Here is a 14,131-nt window from a genome sequence, read left to right on the forward strand (position 1 = left end):
TAAACATTTTTTAAAAATGTTTTTGGGGCGCCTGGGTGGCTCAGTTGTTTGGGTGTCCAACTCTTGATTTTGGCTCAAGTCATGATCTCAGGGTCCTGGGATCAAGCCCGGCACTGGGCTCTGTGCTGGGTGTGGTGGAGCCTACTTGGGATTCTCTCTCCCTCTGCCCCTCCGCCCCCACTCTCTCCCACGCACTCTCAAAAAATAATATCTATTATTTTTATTTAGCTACTTATTTGTATAGACAATCTTTTTATTATTTAAAACAGAAAATACCTTAATGAAAAAATTAATAGGAAGTTGGTGTATCGAATTAGGTCTTTGGCCTTGAAGCCCACTTTGATTTTTCCAGAGTGTAGGTCAGAAAAAATGACCAAAGCCATTTAAAACCTTAGGAGATAATGGGGACAAAAATAAATAAAAAATTAAACCTTTGGAAATAATTGAGAGGTTATTCAGTCCTATACAAAACAAAGTGCAAGACACCCAAAGGCAAGTAGATCCAACTATTTTTTTTTTAAAGATTTTATTTATTTATTTGATAGAGAGAGCGAGAGCAGGAACACAAGCAGGGGGAGTGGGAGAGGGAGAAGCAGGCTTCCCATGGAGCAGGGAGCCGATGCGGGGCTCGATCCCAGGACCCTGGAACCATGACCTGAGTCGAAGGCAGATGCGTAACGACTGAGCCACCCAGGCACCCCGAGATCCAACTATTTAAACTAGAAAGGGAACAGCCATCAAACAGATGATACAGATTTATCACCCATCTTATCTTTCTCTCTAGTCTCGGTAAATTTAAACTAATGCTTAATAAAAATGGAAGGTATGAGGACATCCACGACACATGTAAAGTAATTCTTGTGAGTCTGGTCACTAAAAGGCAAAAGGAGGGGAGAAAAACTGGTTTATCCACATAAATATGATAAGCACAGGAATTGAAAGTAATGCATAAACAACTCTTGCTATTAATGGTGTCCAACTCAATGGCATTTAAAAAAAAAAAAGAGAGAGAGAGAAGCTAAAAGCAGAAGAAACAATGGAATAAACAGGATGTGACCTGAAAAGGTCAAGGATGGTACAAAATCTTAAGCAGAGCAGGGAGCAACACTTCATACCTAACCGACTTGACTACAACTACAGACACACTCACATACTGTGCAACCACAGGCAAAACTTTTGTACGCCAGAATTTACACATTTAAGTATGATCCTTCCAAGTGTTCACCTTGAGAATGTATTTTCACACTTATTCCCTCAATATACCACTACTCTCAGCACTTTTGGAACTCTTCTGGAATTTACTTTCAGGGGCAATTTGCCAGTAACTCATTAATTTTAAAAGAGGAAATAAATATCCTTGAGAGATCATCGAAATCAGTTCCTCACCTAAAGTTTAAAAAGACACAAAAAACTAGCATTTCCAATTTGTTCACTTGTTTTAAACAATATTTAGCTCCAAATAACAGTGTTTCCCAAAAAAGTTCTACCACAGAGGAAAAAAGTGATCTGCAAAGAAGATAGGTTTATATGTATGAAAGAGCATGAAAGTAGTTATAAGTGAAATTCCAAAAAATATTTTCGTCAAGAGCAACACCAGGGGAATAAAATGCAGTTTTGATGTAGAAGTTACGTGTTATAAAAATTTAGCCTCATCAGTCTATAATTATCCCTAGCAAATAGTCCTAAATTATAAATTTCTTTAGGTAGGGGACATACCTCATTCATCTTTGCTCCCTACACAGTGCCCATCATAGGGCCATGCACCACTAGATAAAAGCTGTAGTGGGAAAGACTTTATATAACAAAGGACTTGCTGACAATTTATATTTGTTCACAGGTAAGTGCATGAGGGAACACTAAGCATCCCGTCTGGATAATGCCATAAGGACACCAGTTTCCACAGGTCAAGTATATTGTAGAGGTAATTCTGATGGTGGTCTGGAGAAGACACTACCTAATATAAGGTCCCTTCCGGTGAATCAACATTATTGGGCACCTACTTCTTTCGTACTGAGCCTTGGGAAAACAAGTATAACTAAGAAATACTCTTGGGGCCCCGGGGTGGCTCAGGCAGTTGGGCGTCTGACTTGATTTTGGCTCAGGTCATAATCTCAGGGTTGTGAGATCGAGCCCGTCATCAGGCTCTGCGCTCAGTGGGGAGTCTGCTTGAGAGTCTCTCTCCCTCTCCTCTGCCCCTCCCACTCATGCTCTCTCTCTCAAATAAATAAATCTTTAAAAGAAATACTCTTATTGCTTCTACCAAGCGAACACTTATTACTAATACTTACTGAGCACCTACACTATACACTGTGCCTTGGCAAAATAAATGTAAATAAGAAATAATCTTATCCCTTGAAGCTCACATTTTTGCAGCAGAGGTTAGCATACATACCTTGCAATAAGAATTATTACAGAAGTATTGACCAAATGCTATGAGAACATACTAGAAAGACATTAGTTTTATCAGGGGATAGGATCAGCCAAAGAGAAAGTAATATGGTAGGTCCATAAATAAGGTGGCAGTGAAGAAAAGACTGTAGTAGAGTACTACATTGCCTTCCTAGGGCTACTATATCAAATTACTACAAACGTAGTGGCTTAAAACAAGAGAAATTTATTCTCACAGTTCTAGAGGCCAAAAGTCTAAATTCCTGGTGTCAGAGTTAACACAACAAGTTCCAAAAGTCAGGATCTTGATTTATCTTTTTTGGGCGGGCCACCATTCAAGCCACTATAGTCCACCCTGGGCTCCCCAGAATCCACATCTGTCTCACATACAAAACGCATATGCCCTATCTCAACAAGCCCCAATGTAATCTCAACCCATTAGAGGATCATCTCTAAGCCAAAAGCGCATGGAAATATCACCAGAAGTCTCACATTTCATCATGTAAATCATTTAAACCAGGTATAAGTGAGACACTGGGCATGCTCCATCCTGGGGCAAAATTCTTCTCCATATGTGGACCTGTGAACTAGAAAACAAGTTGTCTGCTTCCAAAATGCAGTGTTGAGATAGGCAATCCAAATTCCAAAGATAGACATTCCGATTCCAAAAGGGAAAAATTAGAAAGAATAAAGGAGTTACCAGTCCCATACGAGTTCGAAACACAGCAGGACAAATTCTATGAGGTTTCAAGCCCTGAAGGGTTTCATAATCCTCAGTGGTTTATTGCTCTACTCGCTGTGCCACCTGCCATGGCTCTGCCCTCAGTCTCTTGAACGGTAGCACATGTTTGCCGCCAAGTAGTGTATCAGCCAATTTCCTGCCTATGGAATTTTGAAAGTCTGACAGCCCTGTCTCATTTCATCCTGTCTCTGTCTCTTTTGTATGAGCTGGCAATGTTTCTGCTGATACAACGTAATAAAAATCCTTGTAAGTCTCTTGTAGGTCTCACCAGGGTCATGCCATTACAGAAAAACCCTCCACAGATCCTTCCTGCATAAGCCCACCTCTATTCCTGGCTTCTGCTGAGATGGTTGAGTGGACCCATGAGTCAGATGCCAAACCTAATTAGAAAAAGACTGTCCAGCCCTTTATGTGGTCTTCTTTCCAGAGCATGCATTCCCAACACTGAGTTTCCTCATTTCAACACTCTTTGCAATCTGGACAGGTGGAGAAGCTCCCAAGTTATAAAGTCCTGCCTTCCTTTTTCCTTAACAGCTCCTTCTTCAGTTTCTCTTTCCTCTTGCATTTTACTATAAACAAGGAGAAACCAGGAGACACTTTTAATGCTTTGTAGGAAATCTCCTTAGTTAGCTATCCAAGTTCATCACTTACAAGTTCTGTTTTCCACACAACTATAGAATCCAATTCAGCCAGCTTTCTGCCACTATAAAACAAGGATCATCTTTGTTTCCAATAACAGGTCCCTCATTTCCTTCTGAACTCTTACTAGCAGTGCCTTTAATGTTCTTACTTCTACCAACATTCTACTCATGAGGACATAAGTATTTCCTATGACAGAAGCTTCATCCCGATCACACTCCCTGCTTTCCTCTAAGTCCTTAGCAAAATCACCTTTAATGTCCCTATTTCCGCCAACAGCCTCCTTAAGGCAAACTAGGCTTTTTACCATATTTCTCAAAACTCTTCCAGCTTTTCCTTGACTTACCAGCTACTTCCATATTTTTAGCTATTTGTTACAGCAGCACTCCACATTAAGTTATCAAGTCTGTACTGGTTTCCTAGGGCTGCTGTAATAAACTGCCAAAAACTTGGTAACCTAAAGCAACAGAAACTTATTGTTTCACAGTTCTGGAGGCCAGAAGTCCAAAATCAAGGTAGTGGTGTGGCTACACACCCTCCAAAGGCTCTAGGGGAGAACCTTTCCTTGCCTCTTCAAGCTTCTGGAGGATACAAGTGTTCCTTGGCTTATGGCTACATCAATCCAATCTCTGCCTCTGTTCACATGGCCTTTTTCTCTTCTGTCTCTTATAAGGACATTGGACTTAGCACCCATCCAGATGAAGATCCTTAATTACATCTGTAAAAATCCTTTTTCCAAATAAGGTAACATTCATGGGTTCCAGCAGTTAGGATGGAGACATCTTTTTGGGAGCTGCCATTCTCCCACTACAAGTGATTAGGTTGGTACATCACACGGGGGCTAGACTGTGAAGGACCTTAAGGAGCATCCTACAAAAGTTCCAGTTCTAAGACTCAAGGGAAATAAAAATCAGGACACTGCAACTACAAATCTAAGACTGGAAAAAGTTAGACTGATTTGGAATGGAGTATGGGATCAGATCCATGCAAACTCTGGGAGAAATAGGGGAAAAGACAGAGGAAGAGGACACATGTTAGCCTACAATACTTTATTCAATAAGACTATTTTATTACACCTGATATCATAAAATACAATGGATTATAATATACTATGAATTATGTACCAATAAATCAGACCTCAAAGAAAATAACTCCTACCAAGACTGACTCACAAAGAAATAGAAAATCTGAACCAATTACAATGAAGGAGATTGAGTCAGTAATCAAAAAACTTCCCAAAAGCAAAAGTCCAGGACCAGATGCCTTCATTGGTGAATTCTACCAAACATTCAAAGATGTAATACCTGTCCTTCTCAAATTCTTCCAAAACTTAAAGAGGAGGAAATGCTTCCAAACTCATTTTACAAAGCCAGCATTACCCTGATACCAATACTAGGACACACACACACACACACACACACACACACACACAGAAATTACAGGCCAATGTCCCTGATGACCATAGATGCAAAAATCCTCAACAAAATATTAGCAAACTGAATTCAACAATACATTTAAAGTATCACACACCCATGATCAAGTGGGATCTATTCCAGAGATGCAAGGATGGCTCAACGTCCACAAATCAGTCTACATGATATACCACATTAACAAAGTGAAAAGTAAAAATCATGATTACCTCAATAGATACAGAAAAATCATTAAACAAAAGTCAATGTCCATTTATAATAAAAACTCTCAACAAACTGGGAACAGAGGGAACAAACCTTAGCAAAATAAAGGCCACATATGATAAGCCCAGAGCTAACATCATACTCAACAGTGAAAAGTTCAAAATTTTTCCTCTACAATCAGGAACAAGACAAGGATGCTCACTCTCACCACTCTCACCACTTTTATTCAACATACTTGAAATTCTAACAAGAGCACTTAGGAAAGAAAAAGAAAAAAACATTCAAATCACAAAGGAAAAAGTAAAATTGTCACTGTTTGAAGATGACATGATGTTATATACAGAAAACTCTATCAAAAATCTATGAGAATAAATTAAGTGGCAGGATACAAAACCAACATATGAAAATATATTGTATTTCTGATACCAAACTATCAGAAAGAGAAATTTAAAAACAATCCCATTTACAGTTGGATCAAAAAGAATAAAATACCTAGGAATAAATTTAATCAAGGAGGTAAAAGTCTATACACTGAAAACTATAAGACACTGATAAAAGAAATTAAAGACACAAATAAATGGAAAGATATTCTATATTCACGGATTAAAAGAATTAATATCGTTAAAGCATCCATACTACCCAAAGCAATCTACGGATTCAGGGCAATCCCTATCAAAATTCCAATGCCATTTTTCACAAAAATAGAACAATCCACAAATGACCCTGGATACCCAAAGCAATCTTGAGAAAGAACAACAAAGCTAGAGGCAATAGGCTTCCTGATTTCAAACTATATCACGAAGCTATAATAATCAAAACAGTATGGGACTGGCATAAAAATAGACACATAGATCAATGGTGCAGAATAGAGAGCCCAGAAATAAATTCATGTATATATGGTCAATTAATTTAGAAGAGAGGAGCCAAGAATATACAATGGAGAAAGGACAGTCTCTTCAAAAATGGTGTTGGGAAAACTGGACAGCCACATGCAAAAGAAACTTCACCCCAATCTTACACCATACACAAAAATTAACTTGAAATAAATTAAGACTTGAACATAAGACCTGAAACAACCAAACTCCTTGAAGAAAACATAGGCAATAAGCTTCTTGACATTGGTCTTTGCAATGATTTTTTGGATTTGACACCAAAAGCAAAAGCAACAAAAGCAAAAATAAACAAGTGACACTATAAAATGTCTCTGCACGGGGTGACTGGGTGGCTCAGTCGGTTGTCGGTTGAGCATCTGACTTTAGCTCAGGTCATGATCCAGCGTCCTGGAATGGAGCCCTGCATCGGACTCCTTGCTCAGTGGGGAGTCGGCTTCTCCCTCTCCCCCTCCCCTTGTTCATGCGCTCTCTCTCTCTCACAAATAAAATCTTTAAAAAAAAAATGCCTCTGCACAGCAAAGGAAATCATCAACAAAATTAAATGGCAACTTACCAAATAGGAGAAAATATTTGTAAATCATACATCTGATAAGGGATTAACAGTGGTAATACATAAAGAACTCACACAACTCAGTAGCAAAAAAAACCCCCACTCCATTTAAAAAATGGTAAAAAGCTCTAAATAGACATTTTTCAAAAGACATACAGATGGCCAACAGGTACAAGAAAGGTGCTCAACATCACTAATCATCAAGGAAATGCAAATCAAAACCATGAGATACCACCTCATACCTGTTAGAATACCTACTGTCAAAAAGAGACAGCAAGTATTGATGAAGGTTTGGAGGAAAGAGAACCCTTGTCACTGTTGGCGGGAATGTAAATTGGTGCAGCCACTATGGAAAACCATATGGATGCTCCTAAAAAATTTTTAAAAAGAACTACCATATAATCAAGCAATTCCACTTCTGGGTATGTACTCAGAAAAAAAAAAAATGAAAACATCAACTGGAAAAGATATATACACCCCATGTTCATTGCAGCATTGTTTACAATAGCCAAGATATGGAAACAATCTAAGAGTTCATCAATGGATGAATAAAGAAAACATGGCACATGTATACAACAGAATATTATTCAGCCATAAAAAAGGAAACCATTATGATCTCATCCATATGTGGAATCTTAAAAAAAAAAAAAAAGAGCTCATTTACAGAGAACAAACTGATGGTTGCAGAGAGGCAGGCATTGGATGGGTGAAAGGGGTGGAGGTGGTCAAAAAGTATGTGAAAATTAATAAAGGGAAACCTCACTAACATGGAGGGGGGATACTAGAAGAAACTAGAAGGGGGAGTTGTACCACTCAAAGTCAATTACAGAAAAAATTGTCAATTACAGACCTCTAATAATCTTCAATAGGAAAGAATCATCAATTACAGGGCCCAACAGGGAAAAAGGTACCTTGCATCTCCTACAATGAGAAACCATCATCACCCTGAACTCCTGCTTTTCTCCAACAGACTTTGCTTCAAAACAGCCCCTTCCAATTTCCTTTTTCTATAAAATAACATCCCTCTCCTTTGTTAGACTTGCCATAGGTTTTGCCATAGCTTGTTTGTCCCTAATTGCAATTCTTTTATTCCTGAGGAAAACCATTTTTGTTGGTAAAATAACTGTTTTAAGATTAACATTACTTGGTGATCAGAAGTAGGATCCAGAGATGACCCCCAATGATCTGAGGCTGGTGAGCAAATAATGCCCATACCCACAGAGCCAACAGGGTTCACAGTTTTCTTGCCCACTTTGGAGTTTGAGGGTAAGTTTTCTCCTGGACTGCTAGCCATGCTCTCTTTGTGTTTGAGCTCTCCAAGCTTTTATTTGGGATTTTAAGGCCTTGTTCTTTCTGAGAGTACTCTTTTAGCCTTTGATCCAACTCCTTTTCAGAACCGAACTGTTTCTGTTGGAACTGTACCTTATGTTGGCTTTTGGTCCAATTCCTTTTTGGGATTAGACTGCTCCTGTTGGAACTACACTAGTCTTTAGTCCAATTCCTTTTTGGAACCAAACTGTTCCTGTTAGAACTATGCTAGCCTTTGGTTGGTCCAACTCCTTTTCAGAACCAGACTGTTCATCGGAACTGTGCAAGTCTTTGATCTGACTCCTTGTTGAAACTGGACTATTCCTACTGGAACTATGTTAGCCTTTAATTTGATTCCTTCTGGAACAGGCTTTTCCTGTTGAAACTGTGCTGTTTAGGACTTTTTTTTTTTTTCTCCTTTAGAAAAAAAGCCTGTACAAAATGGGATCCCAAACATCAAAATGCTTTGAGCTCCCCACCCTACTCCTGCTTTTGGGATCCTGGTTGTTTTGTGTTTAAAAACTATGGTCCCTCCTCATCTACATTTCTAAATAAATGCACCAACTTAACCAAAAGTAATTTAGAACTGCAGTGGCCATTATGTGATCTCCCCTAACACTTTTCTCAAAGCTGAACTGGGCAGCCATGACTCTGAAATTGTCAAAGCTGTGTGGGATGCCTATTTGGATTGGTATTTTGAAGTTTTCAAAGGTTATCAGAAATCTAAAATTGCCTCTCAGCAAAATACGATTTCTGGATTAGCTGAGGCAAACAATTACAAAGACACAAGAGTTTCTGAGGTCTCTCCTTCCCTCCTGCTGTCTTGTCTCAGGATGCGCGGCAGCCACCTTGCCCGCACATTGCACCTCCCATGCCGTCATCCTCCTTCCCCTCCATAATGCCTGCACCTCCTCTACACCCTCATTTCCCTCTTCTTATTCTCTAGCTGCAATTACTTGCCCCCCCACACTTCCCACTCCCTTCTTTCCTGAACCCATTAAAACCTTCCCCTTAAAGTTAAGTCTTCTGAGGATCTAAATAAACCCCAAATTCATTATGTTCCCTGGACTAAGGCTGAATTGTGAGCCACAGTCAAAGAGTTTCCTAAAGTGACTGAGGACCTCGATAGGTCTGCTGAAGAATTTAGCATAGTTGTTCAAACTTAGCAGCCTGGTTTCTCAGATTTATATCAATTCGTCCACATGCTTGTTGGTGAGGGTCAGGCCAAACACTGGATAAAATTACTCCAATGAGAAGATCCTGAAAGGGATTTAGAAAAACAGACACCTAACTTTTGGCAAGATGCTGAAACACTTGCTGGAAATCTCCACTGAGCAAGTACAGTAGCTTTTCCTAAGCCTGTTGATTGGAACAAAATTTAGGCTGGCACACAAAAGCCTGGTGAATCCATTCATGACTATTACAATCAACTCCAAATTGTTTTTAAATTCTGATGTCCCTTTAGATGCTGAATCCACCTAAGTAGCATTTAATTCTATGTTTATTAATAGGTTCTCATTTAGTTAAAAGGACCAGGGTTGAATGGGAAACTATGTTTACTCCAGATTTAGTCAATTTGGCAGACTAACTTGCTCAGATCCTAGATGTGTCACCCCCCTCCAAAAAAAGACCAATAAAATTCTTAAAATTCTTCATTTTCATCTCCAGCAGATGAAGGCCCCTGAACAAAACCAAAAACCTACTAGTTTTTACTATTTGCAAAGAGGCAGGACATTGGGGAAAAAGTTGTTACTGGGTTAGGAGCTCCTGGCACCTTCAGCCCCCTAGCCAGTATTTCCAGAGTCCTCCTAATTCCCAAGAACAGGACTACAAGGAGCTACAGAGGCTCTTCCCAGTCTTCCCTCTTAATCGATCAGAGAAACCACTCTCCAGATTGGGAATGAATCTCTGTTCTTATTGACACCAGAGCTACACTTGGTGCTCAACCCCACTGCCATGGAGCAGCCCCTGCTCTGGAGTACTAAAGTGTGGGGTCTCCAATAAACCTCAACAGGTTCCTATCTCTGAATCTACTCCCTTTTGTCTAAGCACTCTGATACACATACCTTTCTCCTTAGTTGCTCTGCCACTCTTCATTTATTGGGCTGAGAGTTCTTAGAAAAATACACCAGAATTCCTTTCTCCCAAAAGGGGAAATAATTCTAGAATCTGACCGTGGTGATCAAAATAGGCAACCAGGTAAATTAAATGATCCTTTGACATCTTTTATTTGCTGACTCTGACAGCCCTACAGCTGAGTCTGAGGACACTGGTCATTTGCGCTATTGGGTCCATCCTCTATGGACAAGATCTCCAACTAATATTGGCAGAATCTACAGTGTGCCTCCCATCAAGACTCAAATAGATTCCTCAAAACTTCTCCCTAGAATTAATGAATATCCTATAAATAAAGAAGCCTTTCAAGTACCAAGCACTATAATAGAAGATTACAAAGCTCAAGGCCTCATTATCCCTATTATGTGCCTATTTTACCTACGAGGAAATCCAATGGCCAAGGATGGAGGTTTGTCCAGGACCTCTGAGCAATAAATGACACTGTTATCCCTCAGGACCCTGCTGTTCCTAACCCATACACTGACATCCATTCCCACTGGAGGCAAATTTTTCACTATAATTGATCTACACAATGCATTCTTTAGTATTCCAGTTAAGAAAGATAGCCAGTATCTTTCTGCTTTTACTTAGGAAGAATGGAAAGACACCTGGACAGTAATGCCCCCCAGTTTCACAGAGTCCTTCTTTTCACAAACCTGAGAAGCTGATTTGTATGTTAAGTTTTTTACAGGCTCTACTTGGTTACAATACCTAGATGATTTGCTTCTCTGTTCTCCTTCTCAAACCTCTTCATAGGAAGACAGCAACCACCTGTTAAAACTTTTGGCATTAAAGGGAAATAAATACTCTAAAGAAAAACTCTTTGCTCAAGCTCAGGTTTGATACTTAGGGCATCTGCCCTCAGAAAAAGGACTACATTTGGATCCAGGGAGATTTCATGGCATTCTGAACTTTCCAAAAACCTAAAAATAAGGCCAATTATGAGGTTTTCTTGAACTGGCTGGCACTGTCAAAACTGGATTCCAAATTTCTCTCTCATGGCTCAATCTCTAAATGTTTTACTAAAAAACGTAAAACCTCACCCTATTATTTGGAAAGATCAGGAAGACATATGTGTCTTTGCATGAGAGAAGGGAATACCCTTGGGAGTACTCACCCAAAAACATAGGGACCCATTTACAGTCAACAATTAGACCCAATGACACAGGGTTATCACCCTGGCCTCAGAAACATTCCTGATGAAATCATCATGGGCTCCCTTTTAACCACCCTTATATTTTGGCTAAGGGCAAAACCGCAGACATTGATACCGAGAGCAGTATGCCTTTGGGGTAGCTCATGACTCTGGATTACGGAAACAAAGTTTTCTTACCTCCAGTAGGGCTAAAATTAAAAATGGCTCTTACGTCCAAAATTTGTTAGATGCCACACTTTTGCTGGCTGCCCTGGCTGTTATTATGGCTCCTGAGCATTCCACACTCAACTCCCTGGAGGCCAAAGGGAACCATCTCATTGATATTTCTGCCCAAAACACTGCTCTCAAAGAAACCAATAACCTCTGTCATGGTCCAAAGAGATGTTCTGCCAAATGATAATTCAGAAAGACCACTAACAAGTGGGGCGCCTGGGTGGCTGTCGGTTAAGCGTCTGCCTTCGGCTCGGGTCATGATCTCAGGGTCCTGGTATCAAGCCCCACATCGGGCTCCCTGCTGAGCAGGGAGTCTGCCTCTCCCCTCTGCCTCTCCCCTCTGTGTGTGTGCATTCTCTTGCTCTCTCAAATAAATCTTTAAAAAAAAAAAAAAGGAGATACCCAACAAATTGCCCCAGAGGGGTAAAAACAATATTGGAAACCTAGTAATTGTTGGTTGGTTCAATAAAAAAGAGAGAACTCTGGTCTGGACCAAAAACCAATCTGGTGCTACCAGAAATCTTCAAGTTCCTACTACTTACCACAATACGTGCATTAAACCATTGTGGTCTACTGACACAAGATAACATTCATGAACCAGTACTGGTGGGGACATATTAGTGAGGTTGCAAGAAGTGCCTACCTCACTTGCCCCACCTGTCAAAAACACAATCCAGGGAAACCTGTTTGTGCAGATGGATTTCACAGCGCTTTCCCATCGCATGGATAGAAACAAGTTTCAGTAATGGTCCGTATGTTTTCTCACTGGACTGAAGCTTTCCCTTATAGAGAGGCTGCTGTTTTTACTTGGCTAAAAATTCTGTTCGAAAAAGTGACCCCCACCTGGGGAGCCCTCTCGAACTTCAGAGTGATTGGGAACCCGTTTTAATGACCAGGTGCTTCGACATCTGTGCTGTTTGCCCAGTTTTACAACAGTGTCACGGGGCAGATCATCCTCGATCCTCAGAGTTAGGTGAACATATTAACAACACTATTAAGACTCAATTGGCAAAATTTGTAGAGATCCTCCAAATACCTTCGCCAAAAGCACTGCCACTGGTTCTTCTAAATCTCAGATCCGCCCCTTTGACACTCAGACTCTCACCCTTTGAGATGGTCACAGAGGTCCAATGCACTTGGCCCCTACAGCTCCTTTGACCCACAGTAGATGAAAGGAGATATACTTCAATACTAAATAGCCTGATTACTTCTATGAAAAATAACTGTGCTTTGGTAGAGTGATCTTTTTCATTGCCAGGAGACAATGACCTTAAGCATCACATCTTGCAAACTGGTGATTTCATCTACAGAAAAAGGCACCTCCAGAAAGACTATCCAATCTCGCTGGAAAGGCTCTTATCAGGAACTGCTAATCTTTGTGGCACCAAACTCCAAGGGACAGGCTCTTGGATTCACGTGACACATCTAGAGAAATCACCAAACCCTGACTGGACCTGTACACCATTTGGGGACCTGCAAGCAAAGATTTCCTCGAAAGAAAGTAGACCACATCTGACGATACAGCTTTCTCAGCTTGTCGGGACCAGGCCTGTATACCTTTTCTGCACTGTTTGCTTCTACTATCTCTTCCTTAGAAAGGAAATGCTCAAAAAAAAAAGGGGGCGCCTGGGTGGCTCAGTTAGTTAAGCGACTGCCTTCGGCTCAGGTCATGATCCTGGAGTCCCGGGATCGAGTCCCGGGATCGAGTCCCGCATCGGGCTCCCTGCTCGGCAGGGAGTCTGCTTCTCCCTCTGACCCTCCTCCCTCTCATGCTCTCTGTCTCTCATTCTCTCTGTCTCAAATAAATAAATAAAATCTTAAAAAAAAAAAAAAAAAAAGAAAGGAAATGCTCCCGCGCATTTCCCAAACCCTTGTGAAAGGGAGAAAAACCTCTTGATTACGGCCTTTCAGCAACAGCCTCATCATGATCCCATGACAAATTAAATTTTCACTTGCTTTTTCTGAAGGGTTAGAAGGTTCAGAATTTACAAATGTCTTTCTTTCATCTGCACTATTATGATTCTGAATTCTTATTCAAACTCATGGTTTTTGAATTTGCAACCTTACAGGCTGTATTACTGGATAACATCTGTTTTCGAATGGTTCTTTTGAGATAATACTGTTTTAATACACCTTTGAAGTTTTGCTATTTTTGCAAAAGGTTCATTAGTTATTGCCTCATGTTTATACCTGCATGAATCTCTCAAATGCACGTGGTGAATTCTTTCAGTTCGCTCTTACAGTAGTCACTATTTTGCCTTCGTGGCTACTTTAAGTGGGAACTTCCAGGAGGCACACATGACTCTAGGTTTGCCTCCATAGGGAGAACTTTTCTCTCTTAAGTCGGAATAAGTGCCAATAAATACCTTCAGCTGGAAACTTTCTGACCTAGGGGCCCCATTTAGAACCATAATACAATTTGAAAGTTATGTTACTTCTTCTATTTTTGTATAATTATTTTTTTGTATTTAGTCGCCTGTCAAACTTTTATAA

At 40.2% G+C, this 14,131-nt stretch overlaps 1 protein-coding gene across 1 annotated transcript in view; it reads right to left on the reverse strand.

Annotated features, from left to right (window-relative positions):
* Positions 1-14,131, reverse strand: part of UGGT2 (UDP-glucose glycoprotein glucosyltransferase 2) — a 178,217-nt gene that overhangs the window by 162,238 nt on the left and 1,848 nt on the right. The gene's annotated exons all lie outside the window — the stretch shown is intronic.

This window comes from Leptonychotes weddellii, chromosome 3 (assembly GCF_054177405.1).
Source record: "Leptonychotes weddellii isolate Sample4059 chromosome 3, ASM5417740v2, whole genome shotgun sequence".
NCBI lineage: Eukaryota > Metazoa > Chordata > Mammalia > Carnivora > Phocidae > Leptonychotes > Leptonychotes weddellii.